The sequence below is a fragment of the Nomascus leucogenys genome, chromosome 11, assembly GCF_006542625.1.
Source record: "Nomascus leucogenys isolate Asia chromosome 11, Asia_NLE_v1, whole genome shotgun sequence".
Lineage (NCBI taxonomy): Eukaryota > Metazoa > Chordata > Mammalia > Primates > Hylobatidae > Nomascus > Nomascus leucogenys.
The window spans coordinates 99,106,630-99,132,368 of NC_044391.1; positions in this window are offsets into that span (position 1 = coordinate 99,106,630).

Consider the following 25,739-nt stretch of genomic DNA (forward strand, 5'->3'; position numbering starts at 1 on the left):
ATACTCAAGTCCAGAATAATTACATTTTCCTTCTTTCACATTCTGACACACACACACACACATATATATATATATATATATATATTACTTACAAGATACTTAATACTGCTCTTTTGAGAATAAATAGTTTATTTTTAGTGTGATGATGTCTTTTTAATCCAATGAAACTGTTAGCATCAGTAAGGACAGAGATACTACCTTTATTTCTGGCACACAGTTCTCTGTATCTCGCAAACTCCAGCACAGAATAATCTACTCAGCATCAGACATATGGGAAAACATCATCTAAACAGGAAAGCATTGTACAAGCATTAGTCGTTGTTATTATGATTAGAATTGATGTTTCAGGTAATTTAATAATTACTCTTACTTCTGGTATATACCCTCCTCCAGGAACGTAAAAGCTCGTCAGTGTTTTCTGGGCTTAGCATAGATGTCCTGAGATTTTAGCATTTCTAGGATTTCAAACTGTACAAGAATATACAAAAGAACATTTATCATGCTTTCCATTCAGAAGGATAATATTAAAAATTAATAACCATTTTAGTCTGCTGGGATGCAGCATAATTCAGGGGAGGGGAGAGGTCCGTCGCTATCTTTTTCAAGGGCAATTCACAACAACACTTTGCGTGATAAATTCCTGAAGCTTGATGTTCTCCTCACCGTTATACAGTGTGGGTGCTGACAAGGTCTTTTAAAAATAACAATACTTTGTTTTAAATTAGTTCATCTGTTTGGGGAAAAAGGGAGCAGTGTGTACCTATATAGGTGTCATATCCTTTAGTCCCATAAATTTCACAACTAAAATTGTATCTTCTTTTTTTGTTGTTGTTGTTTGTTTGAAATGGAGTCTCACTCTGTTACCCAGGCTGAAATGCAGTGGCACGATTTCGGCTCACTGCAGCCTCCGCCTCCTGGGCTCAAATGATTCCCTTGCCTCAGTCTCCTGAGTAGCCGGGATTACAGGTGCCCACCACTGCACCCGGCTAATGTTTGTATTTTTAGTAGAGATGGGGTTTCACCACGTTGGCCAAGCTGGTCTCAAACTCCTGACCTCAGGTGAACCACCTGCCTCGGCCTCCCAAAGTGCTGGGATTACAGAAATGAGCCACCACGCCCGGCCTAAAACTATACCTTAAAAAAAAAATAGTTCATTTAAGAAACAAAAATCTTAAGGAAGGAATGACTTTACTTGTGACTTTTTTATGATAAAAGGAACTTGGAAACAATTTGGATGCCCAATATTAGAAATGCTTAAATAAATTATATTAGCAAGAAAACACATTAGAAAGATGTTAACATTTAGCACTTTAGAGCTTAGACAAATACATAGCAAAATGTTTTTTTGGAAAAGCATAAAGTGATATTTGTACACAAGTATGTGAACTGTTCATATGTATATGAATGCTGACATTCCCCAAAAGCAAAGACTTATTTTACTGGGTAGGGGGTTTGCATTGTAAAAAAAAAGCATAAGTTTAGAATTAGAGCTAGATTTAAATTCCAGTTCTTCCATAAACTGTGTGACACTTGCAAATTATTAATCCTCTCTGGGTACCTATTTCCTTATTAGCTAAGTTGTGTGTGTGTGTGTGTGTGTGTGTTAAGCAAAGCCACTTAAAGAGTCTAGGACGTAGTCGGAGCTCAATGCTATTTTTCCCTTTTCCTTTACTAAATACCTGAGGCTTCCTTGGTTTAAAAAGTTTTGTTCAAATTGACTGATTTTTATAGAAATTTCAATGTCATTGTTTTTGACCCATGTAAGAATTTCTAACAGACGAGACTATTAATTAATGTGATAATTCTCCTATAATTGGTCAATAATCTTTACATTTGAATGGATTTCAGAACAGTATTAAATATCTTGGGTTGGAGGTTAATTTCTATAAACAAAAATGTATATCTAACAGTGTTGCATTTTAACTGATCTTGACTATAAACAAGTACAATTTGTGTTCATTTCCCATATATCATTGACACTGAATTTTGGAACACTTACATCTGGGTTATGTTTGAGTAACCTTCTGGGAGTATCTCTCCATAGATCTGGGAATGAAATATCTCCCAAACATAATGCAATTTCAGAATGCCTAGAAACTCACTACGTAGTATATATGCGTATTTAAAAGAAACTGGTCTCATACATGATAAAAGAAGGGTAATGCTAGACGTAATGACTGTTGCCACTTGGTAGCAGGGGCCAGAGAGAACAGAAAAAAGATTAAACAAGAGGACCAAAATTATTTTTCAAGTAAGGCTATACCTCTGTACACATGTTTAATTACAAAAGGAAATTAGGAGCAAGTGCATGTGTATTACTGCATGTATAAATGTAGAGTTGAATGGGTTTGGAGTAAATTAATGACTGCTTGCAATATTTCTGGCGATTTGTTCTAAGCTTTGTGATTTTAAATTGGTTTCTTGAAAATGCTGGATAAAACATTTGAATTCACACGTTGCTTTAGGGATTGATTTGGGGATAATAAAATATAATGAAATGTTTTACCTCAGATGGATCTAATTTATATTTGCTCTGTACCCTTTTTTAAAACCTGAATGCAAATAACAAGGACACTGCTAGGATGTTTAGAGGAGCTGTAACTGTAAGTTACTCTTATTTCTTTTTACTGGGTGAACTCTTTCAAAATTCCATTCTCTCGAGGTGGTAGAGAACAAGGACAAATCCTACAGGGGTTTCCCTTTTTTATCCACAAAAATTATATGTGAAATTGAAAGGCAAGGAGGTAAAAATCTGGCAACTCAGGAAAGAAATGATTATAAAAGTCTAAGAATCGGGACATTTGCATTTCGACCACTAAGGAGAAGTTTCATGAGTTCTCAGATAGTCTGTGATAGTGACAGGACTACATTTGATCAACTATCAAAAGGAGATGATGCCAGTCACTATTACCTGATGTGAAAATGACCTGCAAATGATTCTGGAAAAAAAATAATAGTTATTCTTCCAAGACAGTCAAGAAGAATAAAGCAAATGTGTTTATTATCATCCTATTTTTTGATTTATAAATATTATTTTCCTGATCTGACAATATATACTTGGAAGTATTTAAAAGAAAAAGAGGTCTGGGCATATGAAACCACTCGAGGCGCATAGGGCCCCTTTATGTCAGGGAAATTATCATGGTAGATTCTTCTTTTTTTCCTTGTTAGCTGGGTATCCATTTCCTGTTGGATTTCTTTAATCCCACTAAGACTTTCAGCTTTCAGGTGTACAGTCACCCCAAATTTGCTCACTCTCTTTTTGGGATCTTCTTTTGCCATTGTTTTTTCTTTTGTAATTGATGAGGTAGTAATAGGACTTAAAAAAATAACTCTTGAATAGATTATGACTCAAGTGTCCCAGAATTTGTGCCCAGATCATCAATCATATGACTGCTAGCAAAGCAGTCTATTTTTTCTTAAACTTTGTTTTCCATTTCTGTGATTATCCTACATTTTATGAATTTTTTTCTTAGGTACCTAATCTTCTCATGCTAATTATTTTCTCTCAGCTTCAAGCAAGAAAGACTGTTCTTAAAAAACTCCTTTCCCAACTCCACCTCCTTTCTGTTTCTTCTCATTGAAGTTTGTACTTCAATGAGTTTGGGAGTTTATTGCATTATGCATTGCAGCTTTTGACATACAAATTTGATCTCCCATTAGCTAGTGAGCTCCTTGAAAGCAAGAACTGTATGTTATTACTCTTTGTAGCTTAGTTATGTTCATAGCACATAGTAGGTACTCAGTACATGCTAACTTATTTAGAATAAGGTGTAATGAGTAATCAAAATCATCCTTTTTATTCCTAATGCATTGCAACAAGTGTAGATGTCCAGAGATAAACTTCATACTACAAAAGTACAAATTTTGTTTTGGAGAATTTTGAACATTAGTAAGTATGAAGACAACTTGAGTCTTATTTTTGTCTTTAATCAGAGGAGCCATTTTGGCATGTGAAAAGTCACATCACAAAAATGCCTTCCCTCTTTTCCTACCTCTGAAGACTTCTATGTATTTCTGAGTTTTTTGTTTCCAATCTCACTTTCCAACAGTTTCATTCTTGGTTATTTGCTGGAAACTTAAAGGGGTCAGTAATGCATGGGAGTGTGTAGGCGGGTGGGGGGTGGTCTTTTTGTTTCTTTTATTTTTATTTGTTCTTTTTTTTTCCTTTTCCTTCTTTTTTTTGGGGGGAGGGGGGACAAAGAGCTTTTCCCAGTGCTATTTGGCTTCCTTACTGCCACCTTTTCCTTTTTTAGGTAGCAGGAAAGATAATAGTAACATGATTTCAGTTTTTAAAAATGAAAGTTCAGAGAGTCTGAGTTGCTTGAACTCATTAAGAATGAAAAGCCAGAATTCTTATCACTTCTATTCATTTTCCAAATTCAGTACCCTCTTATAGCATAAAACTTTACACAGCATGTCATTGTCTTAGGATATTTTCTCAGTTACTTAAAGGTCAAGTACACAGAATTAGACATGATGGAATGGCCTGGTTGAATAACTCTTTATTACGCTAGACTTACTGCACTTAAAACCTGAGCAATGTTCATGTCCATCAACAGACTAAGATCTATTTGTCTAAGTTTAAATAGTGTATTAATTTATTTGTCAACACAACTGGTCTCTTTAGGTATTTTTAAAACATCAGCACAGTGATTAAAATAATAATAATCTGTAGAAAGTTAGGATTAAATATATGTCTATGTTAAAATTGGCCATACTTCACAGAACCATTTTCGTATGCTTAGCACTAGATAAATTTATGTGACAAGGGTAAAATTAGACAATCTATGACGTATGTCATCAGAAACATATGTCATCAATTAATAGGCTGAGTTTTCAAGTCCCATTGCTAGAAGACTGTTAATAACTCCTATACTTTCTTTATTCTTGTAATTTAGGTGAGCATCACCATGTTCAATGATTAGACTTAACTCAGTCTTGAAAACAGAGATCATTGAAAATTTCATATGAACGACACAACTAAATGTACTTCCTTTTTATATGGAAAAACCTCATAATATCTAACAGAGATAGATCTACTACAAGATATTAACAACAGCAAAGATAGCAGTTATACCACGTAGGAGAGTCTCTTTTTTCTTTACTGAAATCAAGATCTTCTAAAAAGTGAACATAGCATTTCTTTCTCTATTTCAGTTAGAAATTAGAGGTTGACATTTCAGATGTGGATGCTGAACCTTGCCAACCTCAGTCAACCAAAGCTATTTTAAACATTTTCAATCTGGCCAATCCACTTGTAACCAAACTTCTTAGGACTTGACACCCATACTGCTACTTCTTCGATCAAGGCTTGAGCCTGATTATTCCTTTTTGCTTTCTGGTGTCTGGTGACAGCTTTACTCATAGTTTGCCTTCAGCCCTGCCCAGTAGGCTTTATTTTGGTGTGCAATTCTTTTTTTTTTTTTTTCTTAGATGGAATCTCACTGTGTCATCCAGGCTGGAGTGCAGTGGCACAATCTCAGCTCACTGCAACCTCCATCTCCCGGGTTCAAGGGATTCTCCTGCCTCAGCCTCCCGAGTAGCTGGGACTACAGAGGTGCACCACCATGCCCAGATAATTTTTGTATTTTCAGTAGAGACGGGGTTTCACCATGTTGGCCAGGATGGTCTCAATCTCTTGACTTCGTGATCCACCCACCTCCGCCTCCCAAAGTGCTGGGATTACAGGCGTGAGCCATCACGCCCAGAGTGCAATTCTTTAGTTACTTCCGATTCCTTTTTCTTTTCTGGATATTTGGCCTTGGTCTTGTTTGGGCAGTCCTATGGCATTCTGTCTCCACAGTATTTAGAACTCTTTTGATTGAAATAATGAATGCCCAATTTAGACTAATGTGGAGTAGAGCACATTGCATCCAGGCCCAAGGAATAATTGGTACAGAGACACACAATGCCACCAACATTCTTTCTCTTGTCTCTGCTTCTCTTTCACTCTATTTCTTTCTTCTCTCAAATTGCAGACTTGACTTCTCTGTTTTATAGTTATGACAGGAAGTGGTTTTTGAAATCATTTCCCCCAAATTCATCACTTCCTTCTAAGAAAGCTGCCAAAGCAAGCAGGAACTTTTGGATCCATTCCAAATTCTCAGAGAAGTGTGATTTGCTTAGCCTGAGCCAGATGCCCATCCGAAGGCCAATGACTGTAACAAGCAGATGGAGTCACATTATACTCTTAGGGAAGCCCTATAGTAACCATGTAGACATAGATGGATTTGAGGGGTTGAAGAGTAACTGTAGTTTCCAGACAAAAGATGAGGCAGTCTCAGGGTAGATTCTGTGCCCTTTAGAACAGACGTCTATGACACTTTTTCTTCTCACTGCTTGCTACATCATTTCCTCAAGAATCATAGGACTTTACAGTCTGTGCTGAAAGCGGCCAAAAACCAGTGGTTTTATGCCATTTTCCCTTGAATCCCTGCTGGTAAGCTTTTTAACATCTATCTTGCCTTTTGAAAGTGAAATGTTATTTTTTATGTCTTCAGCTCTCATAATTAGCTCAAGAACATAGCTTTCTCAGCTAGCATTTTTTTACTCTTTTTAGACAGAACACAATACCAAGTTTTCTGGATGCCTCTCTCTCTCCAGATCTGCTTTACCATCTCCCCTTAATTGAGGAAAAACTCTAAGTAACCCTGATGGTCATTACTCGGTGTCAGTCTTGCCACTTTGTCACAGCCTGTCATAATTACATGATGTCACTCTATGCTAAATTCCCCCTCCTAATGAATGTTTCATTATCCAAAAGAGAATATATTATATTAAATCTACATTTTGCAGTTTTGGCATTTTGCTAAGGCTTATGCTTTATCTGGACCTTGAGAATATCAGAGGTTCTTCCCTTTGATTTTGTATGCTTAAGTAGGCCTTGACCTGCCCTTTCTGAAAACCGTTGTTTGATGCTAAAATTTTAGTCACACTCTAGTTGCTTTCCATAGCGCATTAGGTAAAGCAGAAGTAGCAACACAACCCCAAAACACTAATTTAATAATTGTTGGTGGACTCTAGCTAAAACATCTTAACTTGAATTATGATTGGAGGCATGAAAACATGAAGCAACATTTCAGATACTCCTGGAAAATTACGCACTTGGCTGTAGTAATTAATAAGCCTAGAATTAATTATCAAAATTTTCAAGGTATAAGGTCCTCATAAACCAAAGACAGTATTTAGGCATATGTTAACTTTCTGACATACTTTAGTGTAGTGGTTCCCAATTCTGACTGACTACAAGAATTAACTAAATAACTATTTAAAAACACCCAGATTCTTAAACTCTGCCCAAGACCTACTGAATGAGGATCCTTGGGAGAGGAATTTTATATAATATTTGATTTTGATCTTGAGGAAGAGAGATTTTAATGTTCTCCCAAATGATAGTGATGCTCAGCTAAACTAGAAATCACTTATTTCTATTACAGCTCTATTCTTTCCTTTAAGTGAACTCCAGGAAGTCATTTTGCTCACAGATGTGACACTGGCAGATTAGAAATACACTTCACTGATAAGTCCGGAGAGTTACCCATCAATGTGTCCCCATAGTCCCAGCCTAGGGTCTTCTGCCCTCCTCATTCTTCATTAGTTACAATTGACACCTCTTTATTAAAACTAGGGCCTACTCCAACAAGTTTGAGAAGAAAGAGAATGGCTCCTTCCACACCCCAAATCTGGGCTCATTTGAGAGGGGAGAACCATACTTCCCTCTGCTGTAGAGTATCCAGGAGATGAAATAGGAAAAAGCACTGAGAGGCAGACGCTGCCTGTCTCAGCCTCTTGGACTGTTCTTAGCCCGAACCTCTTGCACTCCTGCCTGTAGCTTCAGCCCCACCCTACTCCTTAAGACCAACCTAATCTTGGACATGATGGTCTTTACACAACTTCTGGGGCATCACTCCCAGGCTGGAGATGTTGTGACCTGACTCTGATAACTAGGTTTCAGCATTTCTCTACACTTCAGAGTCTTTATCTCGGCAACCTGCCTGATACCTCGGTTTTCCCAGATCACACTTCTCAGTGTGGTATAGGACATCCTTCACCAGGATCTTCAAAGGTGCCTATCAAAAATGCCAGTAATGAGCTTGCACCCAGACCTATTGAATCAGAATCCTTAGGGATCCTGATCAGAATCCTTCTTGAGTCCAAGAAGTGTATTTAAAAATAAGTGAACAGTCAAGTTGTTTTACAGAGTCCTCAGTTTCTCTAATCTGGAAATTCTGGACTCCCTTAATCTCTTCATATCTGATATTTCTGATTATTTTCATTATTATTATTATTCTGACTTTTGGAGTAGTGTAATATGGTACAATACTTGTACATTTCTTTTTTAGCAGAGCCATTCATAAGATATCACCCCTGAATTTGGCTAGGGGTTGTATTGTGCATATGAAATTTTGGGCAGCATGACATTCTAGTACTCTACTCAAAAATATGTTTGTATTGCACACTGGAGAAATTTAATCATGTTACCAAACATACTCATTCAGAAGCATTACAAAATACAACTCACTCTAGTTACTTTTTATCATTATTATTGTAATTATTTTATTATTTATTATCCCCATTAAGAGCAATTAATATGATATACTACTATCAATCATTTAAATGACTATAATAATAACAGCAACATCTGAAATTTTCAAAGCATCTTTTTTAAAAGAGTCCAAATAGAATGAAAAAAAAAAAGAGTTGTGTCTTTAAAAGTATTTTCTGAGTGTTTTTCTAGTAAGCCACCACCATTTACTTATTTATGAGAAACATATTCACATACACGCTACTTGTGTGATGACAAAATTATTCTCTCAAACCCGAATACAAATTAGAAAGTTAGGGCAAGGGCTTTATTTTATATCAGATCCAATAATTGTGAAATACCTTGGCAAGCACTACTAAGAATAAGTGAAATTGTGTTATTGCAAAATAATCAGATCTGACTTCAGTAAACTCCACTTACAGTGATATTTAAGTTGGATGATGAAGCTAACATTTCTGCAAACTATTATTTGTACCCAGACTGACATGAATTAGAATTAGTAAATCACAATGGGCATTCAACTATAAGGTACAAACTAGAGGCGATTTATTTAGTGGTTTAAAATCTAGGAAGGAGTTTTATACTTTGTATGTAAAAGCTGTTTCTGTTTTTACAAATGCTAATTACAAAAAATTATAACATAACTCATCTGAATTGTCACTGAACTGCCTAGGGAAACTCACATAAATTTTCTTCCCTAAATAAGTCTGCTAATATAGCATGCAACAAAGCAAAGGTAAATAAGACCAATGTTTTCAAATATAAAGGGAGATGGTGGTATTCTTCTAAATTTATTTGATGAATTTGATAACATTTCAAATACATCACGAACTAATTTTTTGTGGCTGGATTGCATTTTATTTATATATGTAACATTTTTTCTAGATATAATAGTAGGTCATGCAGATTTGTTTTTTGAGGAAGTGGAAATGATTCTCCAGTGGAATTGGAAGAATAAGATTTAATTTTGTTATCTTTTATATGCATCATTTTTCTATCCTTGAGATAACTTTTTTTTAAAATACCTGGGATCTTTTGCAATAGAATTCTTTTCACCCATGTAGGTCAGAGATCCCCACTTCCAGTGACCACATTACTCATAAATATCATTATTATGATAGTTAATTAAAGAGGGAGGCTCTGAAAGGGGAGAGTTTCAGAAAACCTGACATATGTTCAAAGGTCTGCAGGTGCACTATGCGAATATATCCAGGTTGAAAGAAGATGACCATTGCCCCTGCAATGTCAAACCAGCATTCCCTGAGATGACAGTGGTGGAGACTTCCCTAGTCATTCATCTATTCATTCCTCAAGTATTAATTGACATCTACCATGTGTAAGGTGCTGTGCTGGATGCAATGGTTACAGAGACAGGAAAGCAGTTTTGCCCCTAAGGAACACATACACTAGAGAAGGAAACATAAATTGATACAGCAGCGCCAAGTGGAACACACAATATAACATCATGACTGAGCACAGACTTCAGAGCCAGATTGCTTATGTTTGAATTCCACTGTCGTTTACTATGTGACCTTAGGGAATTTATTTTTCTTTCCTCAGTTTCATCATCTGCAAAATGGGGAAGCCTACCCTATAGGTTTATTATAAAAATTAAGTAAATTAATGTATGTATTAGGTTGAACCACACAAAATTGCTGATTTTGTGGTTATAAAACCATTTGAATAAACAACATACAAAAAGTGCTAACCGTGAAAAATTAATAAATTGGAGTTAATTGAATCTAAACACTTTTACTCATCAATAGATGCTTTAAGAGTGTGAAAGGCAAGCCACAGACTTAAGTGGTGAAGCATCACTGATGGCCTTGAAGGAGGGTCAAAACTCTCATGTAATAGAGCTACCAGGACCAGGCAGGGACGATATCCCGTGCAATGTGACTCCCTTCACCCCAAGGCAAACAGGTCAATTTTGGAAGGAGTCTCGTCATACATGCAACAGCAGCCTCTGCATCAGAAACATCAAGTCCTTTACTTTGTGGTAATCTATGGTGATGGATATATTTCCATGCCCGTTATGATGATGGTCAGGTAGCAGCTGTAGCAGTGAAAGTGGTACTGGCTTATTTGGCAGCTTGATTCCAGTCAGTCTCATCAGAGAACAGCTGTTCGCTGTGGTCATCTACACGAGTGACCTACACAGTTGCTTAGCAGCTGTGATTTACTTCCACACTTTTCAGTCTCAAAGAGGGGTGTCTTTAACCTCCCAGTCTTAGCTTTCTAAGTGGCAATTTAAAGAGCTAGGCTATTGACAACATTGCAAGAGTTAGTAAAAATAAAACAAAGCTCATCAAGGGGAGTATTGCCTAGAGTTCAAAGAGTGACTCTGAGTTCCACTCACTGAGTAGAGGGACCACTTCCATTTTCTGTTCTTCATACCTGGTGCTGAGGTTAAACAGCTACAGTCAGCCAGTGCACACCATCAAGTTTTAGCTTAGCTAAACTGTCAGTGAACTAAGCCCAAGTTTGTAGAAAAACTTCTTCCTTCAAAGAGAGAGCTGCCACATTTTCATGTAAAGCCAAGTTATAACACTGGTACCATTTCCACTTGACCAAGAAGTTTTACTGGGCCCTTCCTATGTCATTACTGAGTGTGAGTTCAGCCACCCAAAATAAGAATATCAAGCTGGAGTCACAAGGCCTCCGTTTTTTCGATGTTCAGATGTCAGATGTCCAGAAAACCCCTGAAACAAACTAATAGCTACAAAACCTACCTAGTAGCCCTGTCAGGGAAGCAGCCCTAAGGGGAACTTCCAGATGGAGGGTGCCTCCTTTTGACTGAGGCCTGAGTTGGTGAAATCATCAGTCACAAAGATGTTCAGCACAATAGGGTCATTAGGGCTTTGGGTCTCAAGAGTGGAACACGTGCCATAGCTTGCACAACTTGCGCAACTCCCCACATGGCTTCTTGCACTGGGGCTATTCTCAAAAGATGTTGATATGCAGGTTAGCTGATGTAAAAGACCAAATAGAAGGCTCAAATGAGGCATATGCTGTCTCTCTCTTCAATACCTGACAAGTGTAATAAGGTACTCAGCTTCGTTTTGGATGGTGGAGGTTTAAAGGGAGAGCAGTTTTTCTTGACTCCTGGAGGGATTCAGCATTGTAAATCTACCCGCATGGTCTCAAGAAGCTTTAGTCTATAAGCGTGTCCCTGAGGACTGTTTGTTTATATCAGCAAGCAGGCCACCGCCCCTCGAGTCCCCTCACTGTTGGTGGAGGTTTGGTAACATCACAGCCTAGGCTGTAGTGACCAAGACCTCTGATTCACCAATCAATGGGGCATTACTGGAATGAAAGCTTTGGGTAGGGCTACTCGTACTAAATCCAGACTGACTCCCTGGTAGAAAAAGACAGTGAGTGACTTACTGGTAGCAAAGGCAGTGCATCTTGGGGAGCATCTTGTCATAAATGGGAGTTAGGGAGCAATTTATATGTCACACTGCTACTTCTCTACCTGTGGGTCTTCCGGAATTAAAGAGTCCCCTCTGGAATATATGGAGCAGCAAAACACGTAACACATTGATTCCTCTGCATTCAGATGTAGAAGCAAAAGCAATAATGCATTAAATTTTTAAAAGGTCACACCCACAAGGCCACCTTGGCTTCCCTTTCCCACTGTAAAACCACCCCACACGCCATTAGCAGAATCCAGGTGGATTTTATTTCCAAGTGGCTCGTAGGACAGTAACTTGCTTGCCTGTCTCCAATTGAGTTAATGTAGTTTGAGCCCCTTGCTTCCCCAATCTTTGGGTCGGTTTCTCATTATCTAGCAGGTTATCTTCATTAACACTATTAACCCAGTCTAGAACACTCAGTGCCTAAATAATTGTTAATGCCTAATCTGTGGTTTCCCATGTGTTATGATTTGAATTCCAAATTCAGCCAAATAGGAACAGCTCCGGTCTACAGCTCCCAGCATGAGCGACGCAGAAGACGGGTGATTTCTGCATTTCCATCTGAGGTACTGGGTTCATCTCACTGGGGAGTGCCAAACAGTGGGTGCAGGACAGTGGGTGCTGCGCACCGTGTGCGAGCCGAAGCAGGGCATTGCCTCACTCGGGAAGCGCAAGGGGTCAGGGAGTTCCCTTTCCTAGTCAAAGAAAGGGGTGACAGAGGGCACCTGGAAAATTGGGTCAGTCCCACCCTAATACTGCGCTTTCCCAACGGGCTTGGAAAACGGCACATGAGGAGATTGTTGAAGCCCTAACCTCCAGGACCTCTGAATGTGACCTTATTTGAAGACACGGTATTTATGGAGATAATCAAGATAAAATCAGCCTATCAGGGGAGGGTTTAATTTAATGGGACTGCTGTTCTTATAAAAGGGGAAATGTAGACACAGAGGCAAACACACATACAGGGACAATGATATAAAGAGATAGGGAGAAGGCAGCCAACTCTAAGCAAAGGAGAGAGGCATGGAATGGATCCTTCTCTCACAGAACTTGGAAGGAACAACCCTGCCAAAACCTTGATTCTTGGACTTCTTCTAGTCCCCACAACCATGAAATAATACATTGTTGTTGTTGAAGCCACCCGGTTTGTGGTACCTTGTTACGGCAGTCTTTGCAAAGTAATATACCATGGGAGCTTGACTTTCTCCAAGAAAATATCCCCAAGAGGCCAAAGCTCCCTTATGGTAGCCTAGATCCACTGCAAAAAAAAAAAAAAAAAAAAACCTGAGACATTTTACTATTATCCCTAAATAAATCCAAGATTGGAATAATAGACTGCAGGTGGGAAATAAGCATTAAGAAATATTTTTCTTTAACAAGCATTTCACACCTTGGCCCTCTCATAGCCCAAGGGAACCAGCCAAACTTCTAACAATTGATGAAAAGTCCCTCCTCCCAAGGAAGATGCAGCCACAGCCAGAGCAGCTGTTGCTGAACCTATTTTTCAGTATTCGAGTACCTGTCCTGCACCCACCTTCCCATTTCTGATTAATGGTCAGTAAGGTCACTTATTGCCTAGTTAACACTACATTATTTTGTTCCATGTTTTCTACTGTTTCCATGGACTTCCCTCAAATCCCATTAATTGATTCCCAAGTCCTTCATCTTTCCCATTCCAGAAAGCCATGTCTGTAAGCATCCCATCCTCGCCCTTTACATACTTCAGACTCCTATTTGTCTCTGATTGTTTGGTAGACTTATCACCACTCTCTGAACAGATCTCTTTTTCCTCTTCAGGTTTTTAAGCATCTAGCATCCACTCGGATTTGCTTTGACGGATAAAAGCAGTCATGACTTTGATGAACTGTTTGGTGTGTAAGTACAATCTTCCTGTACATAATTGTGCCCTTGACTCTGGTTTGTAACTCCTTACTGCGTCATAGTCTTACTTGGTCTCTTGATTATACAGTTATAGCAATTATATCCTTTTGTAATTAAAATCTTTGATTGACTGTATTAGTCTTATCTTAATGATTCCTTCTAAAACAAAGGGATAATAAATAATCACTCTGATACTAATACTATTAATCACTTCTATAAATTATTCTTAAATTTTCTTCAAGATCAGATACTATGACATGGGTTATAGATAATTTCCATCATCTTTCTTCTCCTTGCCCTATGAAGATCTATGATAAGCACTATTTTATAATGTGTGTGTGTGCGTGTGTGTATTTGTGTGTATATTTATATGCATATGTTTTAATTGCATAGCTACTATTTGGTCTAACATGTTGTAGCCAGGAGCAGATTTTATCTGTCAGGTAGGCTATGTTGGATAGATGATTATGTTTATTAAAAGATACTAATAGTCACAGTCATGAGCTGTTTCTTGAACAGTTTCATGCTTTATATTAATTACAATTTTTGTTTTGAAATAATTGCAGATTCACCTACACTTGTCTTCCCTTTGCTCAATTTCACCCAATGGTAAGATTTCTCTAAGATATAATACAATATTATACCTAGGATCTTGGTGTTGATACGGTAAGATACAGAATAGTTTTATCACCACAAGAATCCCTCATGCTGCTCTTTATGTTTACGTCCACCTCTTTTCTGCCCTGCCCATGCCCTGGCAACCACTAATCTCTTCTATAATTTTGTCCCTTCAAGAATGTTATGTAAAGGGAATGATACAGTATATGGCCTTTTGGATTTGGCTTTTTTTTTCACTCAGAGTAATTCTGGAAATTCATCCAAATTGTTATATATATCAATAGTTTGTTCCTTTTTATTGCTGAGTAATAATCCATGGCTGGATATGGTGGTTTGCTTAACCATTCAGTCTTTGAAGGGTATCTGAGTTATTTCCAGTTTTATGGCTACTAAGAATAAAGTTACTGTGAAGATTCGTGTACAGATTCACATTAAAACACACCTGGGGTTTTGTCTTTATGCAGGTATGGTGAGCCCAACAGATCAGGAGACATTGCCATTAGCAAGTTTATTATTCAAAGTTTCCAAGAGGAGGGTAGAGTGTCATTCCTCGCAGGACCATACTAGAGAACAACAACATCAGTTGTAGGCAAAGAGAGAGCAAGGGAAACTTCAGGAAAGCTTTTACTATAGTTTTCTTGGAAGAAATGGGTCATTTGCTCTAAAGCAAATGGGCTAAGCAAGTTTAGAATTGGCCAATATGAATAATTTCAGTATGCTTCAGGGTGTTGAAGCTGGCTGATGCTTGGCTTTGGGGTGATTAGGGCAGGGGAATAGTGTCTTACAAGAGTAAGAACCCCTGAAAGAACAGGCAGGTCAGGGGTGTGGATTTTGGATTGGGTTGTTTACATATTGATATTGTTTGGCTCTGTGTCCCCACCCATATCTCATCTCAAATTGTAATCCCCACAAGTTGAGGGTGGGTCTGGATGGTAGGTGATTGGATGACGGCAATTTCTCCCATGCTATTCTTGTGATAGTGAGTGAATTGTCACGAGATCTGATGGTTTTAAAGTGTGGTACTTGCATTGTTCACTCTCCCTTTCCTTCCACTGTGTAAGAAGTGCCTTGCTTCCTTTTCACTTTCCACCATGATTGTTAAGTTTCCTGAGGCCTCCCCAGCCTTGCGGAACTGTGAGTCAAACCTCTTTCCTTTGTAAATTACCCAGTCTCAGATATTCTTTATAGCAGCATGAAAATGGGCTGATACAGACAATAGCAGCGTGAAAATGGACTAACACACATATGAAAGGCACACTCTAATGAGAGTCAAAAAGCCTTTTGCTAACTCTAGGAATTCCAACTGCTAAACCTGTGGGAGGGGCAGTCCCTTCTTATTAACAAGGCCTAAGATATCAAAACATCAGATACAGAAACATGAAAACATGGATAATACAATTTTTTTGTGTGTGAACTTAAGTTTTCATTTCTCTGGGATAAATGCCCAGGAGTTCAATTTCTGGATCCCATGGTAATTGCATGTTTAGTTTGATAGGAAAATGCCTAACAATTTTCCAGAGTGGTTGAACTATTTTCCATTACTACCAGAAATGTCTAGGTGATTCTGTTTCTCTAATCCTGTAGATTTATAAGGTGTATGGGAGGGAATAAAGGCGTTATTTGGATTATTAACACTTCAGGCATTTAGGTAAACCATGACAATGATTTTTTATTTAGCAAGTACAATCTGTAGTACACTGAACTGGGAACTGTGAAAGATCCAAAGGTGAAGAGGTAGATAATTTTGCTCAAAGAGCCTTCAGTCCCTCAGTGGAAGCAGGCCTGTAAATGTTGAACAAAAAACTACATGGGTGGTACGTGGACATTCAACCAATATACAGTGTAGGCACAGTGGAAATGCTAAGTATTTGAAATAATGGATATGCTAATTAGCTTGATTCAATCATGCTGCATTGTATACATATATCTCAGTATCACTTTTTACCTCATAAATAGATACAATTATAATTTATTAAACTCAATACAATTTAAAAAATAAGTAATGTTTAAGAATTCTGAGGGTGTGGCTGGTGAGGGCTGATGTAGGTAGTAATCTCTGAGCAGTCTTTGAAGAATGAATATAATTTAAAAAGTAAAGAAAAAAATGCAAAAGGCATTTAATATTCAAAATATTTTGTGTGCTGGGTGCACCAGGGGTATTCTGATGGGATTAGAGCCCTAGCAGAGTGGGGAGATGGATGGAGCAATGAAAATGAGAAACAGAATTGAAGAAAGATCATGAGTAAACTGGAATGACCTATGAAGAAGCTAGACTTGGTTTGGTAGATGATGTGAAGTCACTGAATTTGGAGAAGATGAATACCGGTTGGCCTGCATTTTAAGATATTGACGAAGTTCACTGAAAACAGTCAAGATAAAAAGTGAAGAGAACTGAGGGGAAGCTATTGTGGTAGTTTAGGTAAAAGATGCTGAGAGCATCAGCTCATTGCAGAGCCTTTAAAATGTCATTGTGCTATTTTCTTTTTCTTTTTATTTATTTATTTTTATTATTATTATTATACTTTAAGTTTTAGGGTACATGTGCACAATATGCAGGTTTGTTACATACGTATCCATGTGCCATGTTGGTGTGCTGCACCCATTAACTCGTCATTTAGCATTAGGTATATCTCCTAATGCTACCCCTCCCCCCTCCCCCCACCCCACAACAGTCTCCGGAGTGTGATGTTCCTCTTCCTGTGCCCACGTGTTCTCATTGTTCAATTCCCACCTATGAGTGAGAACATGTGGTGTTTGGTTTTTTGTCCTTGAGATAGTTTACTGAGAATGATGGTTTGCAGTTTCATCCATGTCCCTATGAAGGACATGAACTCATCATTTTTTATGGCTGCATAGTATTCCATGGTGTATATGTGCCACATTTTCTTAATCCAGTCTATTGTTGTTGGACATTTGGGTTGGTTCCAAGTCTTTGCTATTGTGAATAGTGCCGCAATAAACATACATGTGCATGTGTCTTTATAGCAGCATGATTTATAGTCCTTTGGGTATATACCCAGTAATGGGATGGCTGGGTCAAATGGTATTGCTAGTTCTAGATCCCTGAGGAATCGCCACACTGACTTCCACAATGGTTGAACTAGTTTACAGTCCCACCAACAGTGTAAAAGTGTTCCTATTTCTCCACATCCTCTCCAGCACCTGTTGTTTCCTGACTTTTTAATGATCGCCATTCTAACTGGTGTGACATGGTATCTCATTGTGGTTTTGATTTGCATTTCTCTGATGGCCAGTGATGATGAGCATTTCTTCATGTGTTTTTTGGCTGCATAAATGTCTTCTTTTGAGAATTGTCTGTTCATGTCCTTTGCCCACTTTTTGATGGGGTTGTTTGTTTTTTTCTTGTAAATTTGTTTGAGTTCATTGTAGATTCTGGATATTAGCCCTTTGTCAGATGAGTAGGTTGCGAAAATTTTCTCCCATTTTGTAGGTTGCCTGTTCACTCTGATGGTAGTTTCTTTTGCTATGCAGAAGCTCTTTAGTTTATTTAGATCCCATTTGTCAATTTTGGCTTTTGTTGCCATTGCTTTTGGTGCTTTAGACATGAAGTCCTTGCCCACGCCTATGTCCTGAATGGTATTGCCTAGGTTTTCTTCTAGGGTTTTTATGGTTTTAGGTCTGACATGTAAGTCTTTAATCCATCTTGAATTAATTTTTGTGTAAGGTGTAAGGAAGGGATCCAGTTTCAGCTTTCTACATATGGCTAGCCAGTTTTCCCAGCATCATTTATTAAATAGGAAATCCTTTTCCCATTGCTTGTTTTTGTCAGGTTTGTCAAAGATCAGATAGTTGCAGATATGCAGCATCATTTCTGAGGGCTCTGTTCTGATCCATTGGTCTATGTCTCTGTTGTGGTAATTAAGTCAACTACAAAAAAATGCATGTTCCTTGCAAGCACATCAGAAGACAATGTAAAAAAATAAACAGAAATCACCCTTGATCACCACAGCAAACATTTTGAAATATTTTAATAAAAATGTTTGTAATCTTTTTAGCTATATTGCCATGTGTGCGTGTATGTATAATTTTAAGTATATATCAGTGATAGCATATATAATGTTTATGTCGTATTTATAACATTTTTTCATCAAAAGTGTATTATAACTTCTTTTAGTATATAAATGTATTTATTCACTATCACCTAAATTATTCTCATTGTATGGAAACACTGTAACTAAATCAACTCCTCCCCACTGCAGGATATTTAAGTGGTTTTGTTTAATTTTGTTTGACTATTTTACTATTTGTAGCTTTTTATTTACATTCAAAACCTTATTTGAAGACTTGGAATAAGAAATAAGATTCTCTATCTGCGGTTCTGTCTCTTGCCCATGCTCATGGAAGATGAAGTTGGGGCTCCGCAGACATCCTGAGATGCATACATTTTGTGCTGGCATTGCACATTGAGTGGCCTTGCCTCACCCCTCCAGCACTGAAAATAGTATGGCTTACGTTGAATTAGAGACCAATATGCTTATGATTTTCTAGCTGCTGCAATTTCTACTCAGGCTCTTTTATCTCATGTCGAGTTCCCAAAACTAGACTGTGCATCAAATTATCCACAGATCTTTTTACAAATGAAATGCTGAGGACCCACAATAAAAGACTGTGATTCAGTTGGTCTGGAGTCAGGTCAGGGAACTGTATTTTTTACTCTTCGCTAGGGAACTTGACCATTCAGCCAAGGTGAAAACCATGGTGCTAGACCTTTCTTTCCACCCTTTTACTGATATAACTGTCTCCACTGACTATGAGTTTGCCTACGTGGTGACAGAACAATTTAAGCTAGGATGGGGCTTGGCGATGGCACCTTGATGTGTTCCTTTCTGGGAAGTTCAATGTTTTCAACCAAAAGGGAGCCAAACTCGTGCAAACCAGTGACAGATTAGGAGCAGGAATAGTTTTAGAAAGGGAGTATCTATATAAAAAAATTTTAATCTGGGATTGGGCTTCTAGAGGATATCCTACTAAGTGTGGATCTTTTGCTTTTCCAAAGTATTTCCTGATCTTTCTGATTTTGACACCCTTACCAAAAAGGAGGAAAATAGGCTGGGTGCAGTGGCTCATGCTTGTAATCCCAGCACTTTGGGAGGCCGAGGTGGGTGAATCATGAGGTCAGGAGATCGAGACCATCCTGGCTAACATGGTGAAACACCGTCTCTACTAAAAATACAAAAAAAAATTAACCCAGCGTGGTGACGGGCGCCTGTAGTCCCAGCTACTCAGGAGGCTGAGGCAGGAGAATGGCCTGAACCTGGGACGCAGAGCTTGCAGTGAGCCGAGATTGCGCCACTGCACTCCAGCCTGGGGGACAGAGCGAGACTCCATCTCAAAAAAAAAAAAAAAAAGGAGGAAAATATGGACATTGGGGTGTACATGATTTCGTTTCTGAGCCCATATTTTATGCGGGTGGTTGTATACTGTGATTACATGAAAGACAAATGGAAGCATCTCAGAGTAGGGACAGAAGGACACAGAAGAGATGCTCATGTTGTTGAGGACAAATTTTGTTCATTGGGTTCTTTTCCTTGAGGTGGCCTCTCAAATGCTACCCAAAGGACATTGACCTGAGGATGACATGAGGAAGTCTGCAGAAGTATGGCTTTAGGCCATTAACACAGGCTAAGCCATCACTGCACAGTGGACAGAGCCCCTAGGTGGGTTCCCTCCTCACATGGCTGGCTCTTTCTGTCATCACTACCAGCTCAAAGTAGAGATGCATCCTCCTCACTCATGCCTCTCGTCCATGTTCCCTGTTAGGACTAAGATATTCTGCAGATATTTTTGTAATTGATCTTGCTGCATTGCAGTCCTGTGCTGCCCTGACCTCCAGCTCTGCCTTCCCCCTTGGATCTCTGAAAGTGTAACCTAGGTCTCCTCCCTGTTTCTGGTTTCACTGAAACACACCCCTTTCTTGGTGGACCAGAATCAGCTCCAATATTTCTTTAATTCCATCATAGGGGCTGAGGTATCCTACTGTCTGCAAAAAGGTTAACAGAGTTTGCAGCTCCAGCCACACAGTTCTCTATAAACCTCAAGAAATTGCTTGGCACAGGTTAATTTTCCCCATCTCTAGAGAAAAATACTACCATGTTACCAACACTTACTGATACACTGAAAGCATCAGATTAAAATAAAATTGTTAGCTGCACTTTAAAGAATGGAAAAGATCTGTGGCATCAATATTAATCTTGCAAAATCTGTGTGTCAATAATATGGCATAAAAAATTATTGCAAAAAAGGATATTTTTACAAGACAGGATCAATATGACCTGCCTGGAAAATCAACACTGTGACTTCTCATCATTTATAATGTATTAGCTAAAAGGTCTAAACCATCTCAATCAGGAGACATGCTTTGAATTTTCTACATGAGGATCTGAAATGATGTAATGATAGCAACATTCATTACCTACCATGCGTGAGTATTATGCTTAAATCACTCTCATTCAATTCTATGGCATCCCTGGAAGGGAACTGGTATCATTCCTTGTTTTGCAGATGAAGTATCTCAGAGAGAACCTCTACTCAAAATCAACACTAATTAGAAGACGTTGCTGCAGGGTCTATGGGTTTTCCCAGCACACCACAGGTTCTCTCTGGTTCACTCGTGTACAAAGCCCAAAGCCCCAGAATTCTCAAAGCTTGCCCCCAGTGTGGCTGCAGTGGTATTTTTGCTTTCTTCCAATTCTCCTCTTTTACTTTGTTTTGTGTGAGGGAGACTAGTAGGTAATGTTTGATGCAGGTCAATCAACTCCTGTCGACCTGATCATATGGCTGTTGGTGGGGGTTGAAAAGGTAGATTCAGGGTTTAAAATAAGAAAATAGCAAAGCAGGTAATGAGGGACAAAGGTTTACCTGACAAACATGAGTGTCCAGAAAGAGATTACATTTCTAGAGGAAAATCAAAAAAACCTCCATGAAGATGGTTCTATTCTTAGCACTTAACCTGTTGTATTTTAGGAGATCAAATACTGTTCAACTAATTCGAATAGAGATCATCTTAGTAGCATTTTAAAGGCAATATGAAAACAAGCTATAAAAAGAAAAAAATTAAATGTGTCTTTATTCTTTATATCCAGAAAGAACCATCTTAATGTTTTGGCATGTACTGAGACAGAGAGAGAGAGAGAGGGAGAGAGAGAGAGAGAGACAGGCAGAAAGACAGATACAGCTAGAAACATTTTATAAAACAGAGACCATAGATTTTATATATATATAAAATTAATCTTTTTTTCAGTTATGAGAATTTTCCCTTGTCATTATCTTTTGAAAAATTTTAAAAATGACTTGATATTTTATTATATGAGCAACAATTTAATGATTGCCCTATTTGGGGTCATTTACATTTTTCAAACCTGTTTTTTATTCCTTTGCTATTATAAACACTTCAGTGAACATCTTTGAAAATGTACCCTCATCCACATCTTGAATCATCCACATCTTGAGTCAATAGAATTGTAGACATATAATTATGGCTTTAAAAATGGCTCTTAATGTATATTATCAAATTGTTTTCCAAGAATTTGGTACTATAAATACTTCTACTAGCAATGTTTAAGAGTGACTGACTTATACATTTTTATTTCAAAAAGTTGGCAAGTGTGAAAACTGTTACATAATAGTTTAACATTTTATTTTTTCAATTACTGAGGTTGAATATAGCCCACATATTTATTAGCAAAGATGCCTTTTTGGTAAATTATCTGTTCATGTCTAGAGTCAGTTTTTTGATAGATTTTCTTCCTATTGACACCTTGTATGTCAATTTTTTTCTAATTTGTAATTTATCTTTTAATTATATTTAATAAAATTTTCAGGTATTTTAAAGAGCTTGATTTACAATAAATGTAACCAAGAAAACTCTACATGAATTTTGACCCAATATTGGATGGTGGAGAATTTTTCTAAGCACAAAATAATAAAATAAATAATGAAGAGAAATATTAAATTGAACTGCAACCAAATGTAAACCATTTGGTTTGCAAAACAATATCAAAATATAGTACGTGATAAGCAACAATTATAGAACTGAACATAAAGTAAAATTACCATTTTTGAAAAACAAACATCTAATGTCAATTTTTAAAAAATTATACTACTTTATATTCCCACTTCCCAGGAAACAATTGTAATGGTGAATTAATTGCATATTCAAGAGAGTTCATAGCAGCATAATTTGCAGTAGTTAAAAACTAGAAACAAACTGTTTATCTACCAAACAAGAGAATGGATTCATTGTTCATTTTCATACCTAGGACGCCTTAGAGAAGTGAAAATAAATGGGTTAGAGCATCACACACCATCACATATGAATTCCATAAACAGAAGAAAGCAAGATATACAGAATACATACAGTGTGAATCTGTTTATAGAAGGTTCACGCACAACTAAACAGTAAATTGCTGGGGACACATATATATGTCATAAAACTCTAAAGAAAAGTCAAGGAATGCAAAACACAAAACACTATTGTTTAGATTACTGCTGCTCAGCTCTGGCTGCACATTAGCAGTAACCAGGGAGCTTTTAAAAAATATTGATGCACAGGACCCAGCCCAGAAGAATTAAATTAGAATCACCTTACTCAATGGCTTAGTTAAGACTTATAGTAAACAAATACTTACTGCATCATTAAGGAAATTAGGGTCATCCTTTCTCAGTACCTCAAGATCTTTGCTTTGGCAATTATTCCCTCTCTCCTGCAGCATCAATTTCTTCCTCACTATTGGGTTACTCTCTTTGCTGTATGCCACATGCATGCCTAATATCGGCCATCCAAAAAGAAACAATAAAACAAAGAAATAAAAATCGGTCTCTCGACAGTATGTCTTCCACATACCATCTACCAACTTATTTTTTTCTCTGCTTTTAAAGCCATACTCCTGGAAACAATTGTCTACACTTCTTCTTTCTTCTTGCTCATGTTTATGTTTATGTCATTCAGCTCACTTTACTGAGGCTTGCATCTCCAGCATTGCTACAAAACAGCTTTCATTTAGATCAGCAGCAATGACCTCTGTCCTACCAGACCCTACAGTCAATTCTTGGACTTCATCATGTTTTACCTCTCAGCAGCATTTGACACAGTTGGTCACATCCTTTCTGCTTTTCCTAGCTCGCTGTCATTCCTTATGTTGAATTTCTTCTTTTCCTGACCTCAGGATATTGGCTTAAGGCCACAGCTTGGCCCTTGGCCCTGTTCTTTAACTATCGTCTTTCCTCAGATGAGCTCATTGTGTCCCATGCCTTTAAATATCATCTACAAGCTATTGGCTACTAATTGTTTTTCTTCAACTCTATTATCTTTCCTGAACTTGGACATAAATATCCAACTATATACCCATATAAACTAGTAATTGATTTCAATGCCAAACTAATTGATACCTTTTACGCAGTTGCTTCGGACAAACAACAATGACTTCTAATTTGTCAACAATTCTTTTTAGGATGACCTTCAAATTATAGAATGAATGGATCACTTCCACTGTATCCACTGCTACTACCTTAATGTAAGACATGCCTGAGCTAATGCAACAGCCTCCTACCTGTTCCTTCTGCGTCCACTCTTTATCCCCCTACAGTTTTCCTAGAGCAGCTTGATCCTCTCAAAATACAAATCAGATTATGTGTCTTTCCTGTTAAAAACTCTTCCCTAGTGTCCCATGGCTGAGCTACTCACCATGGCCTAGGAGGTATACAAGAGGTGGCCATTTTCCAGATTTCTTACCACTCTCATCTTGGTTGTGGGAATTTAGACCCACTATTCTTCCACCCTGTGGAAATGCCTGGCCTCTTGAGTCTCAATGTCTGGGCACCAGCTCTTCTCTTTGCCAAGAATGCAGAACTGGCCCCTTCCTGTGAGTAATTCAGGTTCTCAGCTCAAATGTCACCTTCTCTACAGAGAGCCTTCCCTCAACATTCAGCTCATAAGGTGTTGTCCAAGCACACTCAACTTCTAGCACATTAACCTATTTTCTATTGCTACTAAAATATCAATCACCGTATAAACTTATTTGTGTATAACTGCAGTCTCTCTCTCCCTAGCCTCATTAGGATAGCAGCTCCAAGAAAGCAGGGGGTTTGTCTTCATTACAGCTGAATGCTTAATATTTAGAGCAATGCCTAACAATCTGTCGGGTCATGATAAATGTTTGAAATGAATAAATAAATAATAACCCAACCTAAACTTTCTACTCCTTAATGTACTATTTGGGTGTCTGTGTTTTATGCTTATGTTGGCTGTGTTTTTTTTTTCTCAATTTTCTTTGCAAACCTTCTTGATGATTACACAAAATGAGAAAGTCACAGTTCATTTCCTGAATATTAAACATTTTATTTGCTTCAATATTATTCTTTCATAGAAAAAGCATAACTGAGAAAACATTCATCAAAAAGCTTCTCCCATCTGTGAAACCACACCTCTCAACTTGAAGTACACCTGCTTATAGATTTCCCTGCTTTTGGTTTTTACCACAATCCCCCAGCTGGATATTTCTTGGCCTGCGGTGATTCCCAGATGTTTACCATTCACTTGTCACCTTTACCATCCTCACCCTTTCTTACTTTTGCAGGCCTTCTTTTTCTCTTCAGCATCCTTTGTGACTTTTGTATGCTTTGTATGAACATGCATTATTTTAGCATTTCCACAATCTGATAACAGGGCACACCATCAGAATTTTTCTTTCCCTCTTATCTGACTTTCTAGCCTTTTGCAGGATGGACTCATCTTTTGAAAGAAAGCTTAGGTGGTTAACATTGACAATTTGAACCAGATATCTTGGAGACCTAAGATATTTCACTAGATGTAATGCTGGGCTTAGTCAAGATATTAACTAACAGGATTGTTCCTATTTATTATCTTATTATACACTCATCACCATGTAACATTACACTGATTATGCATTATACTTGTGCAGTACTTTGGGTGAACATTTCACTTGGCTGTGACTTGAGGAAAACACAGTGTTATTTTAAAGTATAAATGTTCCTAACTTAAATGTTCCTGAAGTGAATTAAATGGCAATTTTGTGCTATTCTTAAGAGAAAGGATTTACACCTACATTGTAAATTATAAAGCAAGCTGCAGTGTTCTCAGCACCCACTTCATGCTGTTTCTTTTAAGAATTCCCAGAAGGGCTGCTTAGAATATACTAGCGATTAAGTGAGTTACAGTACATTCTGAAAGATTTTATAATACCACAGAGAAATAAAAATAAATGCAAAAATATATTTAAATTATAAAAAATGCTTTT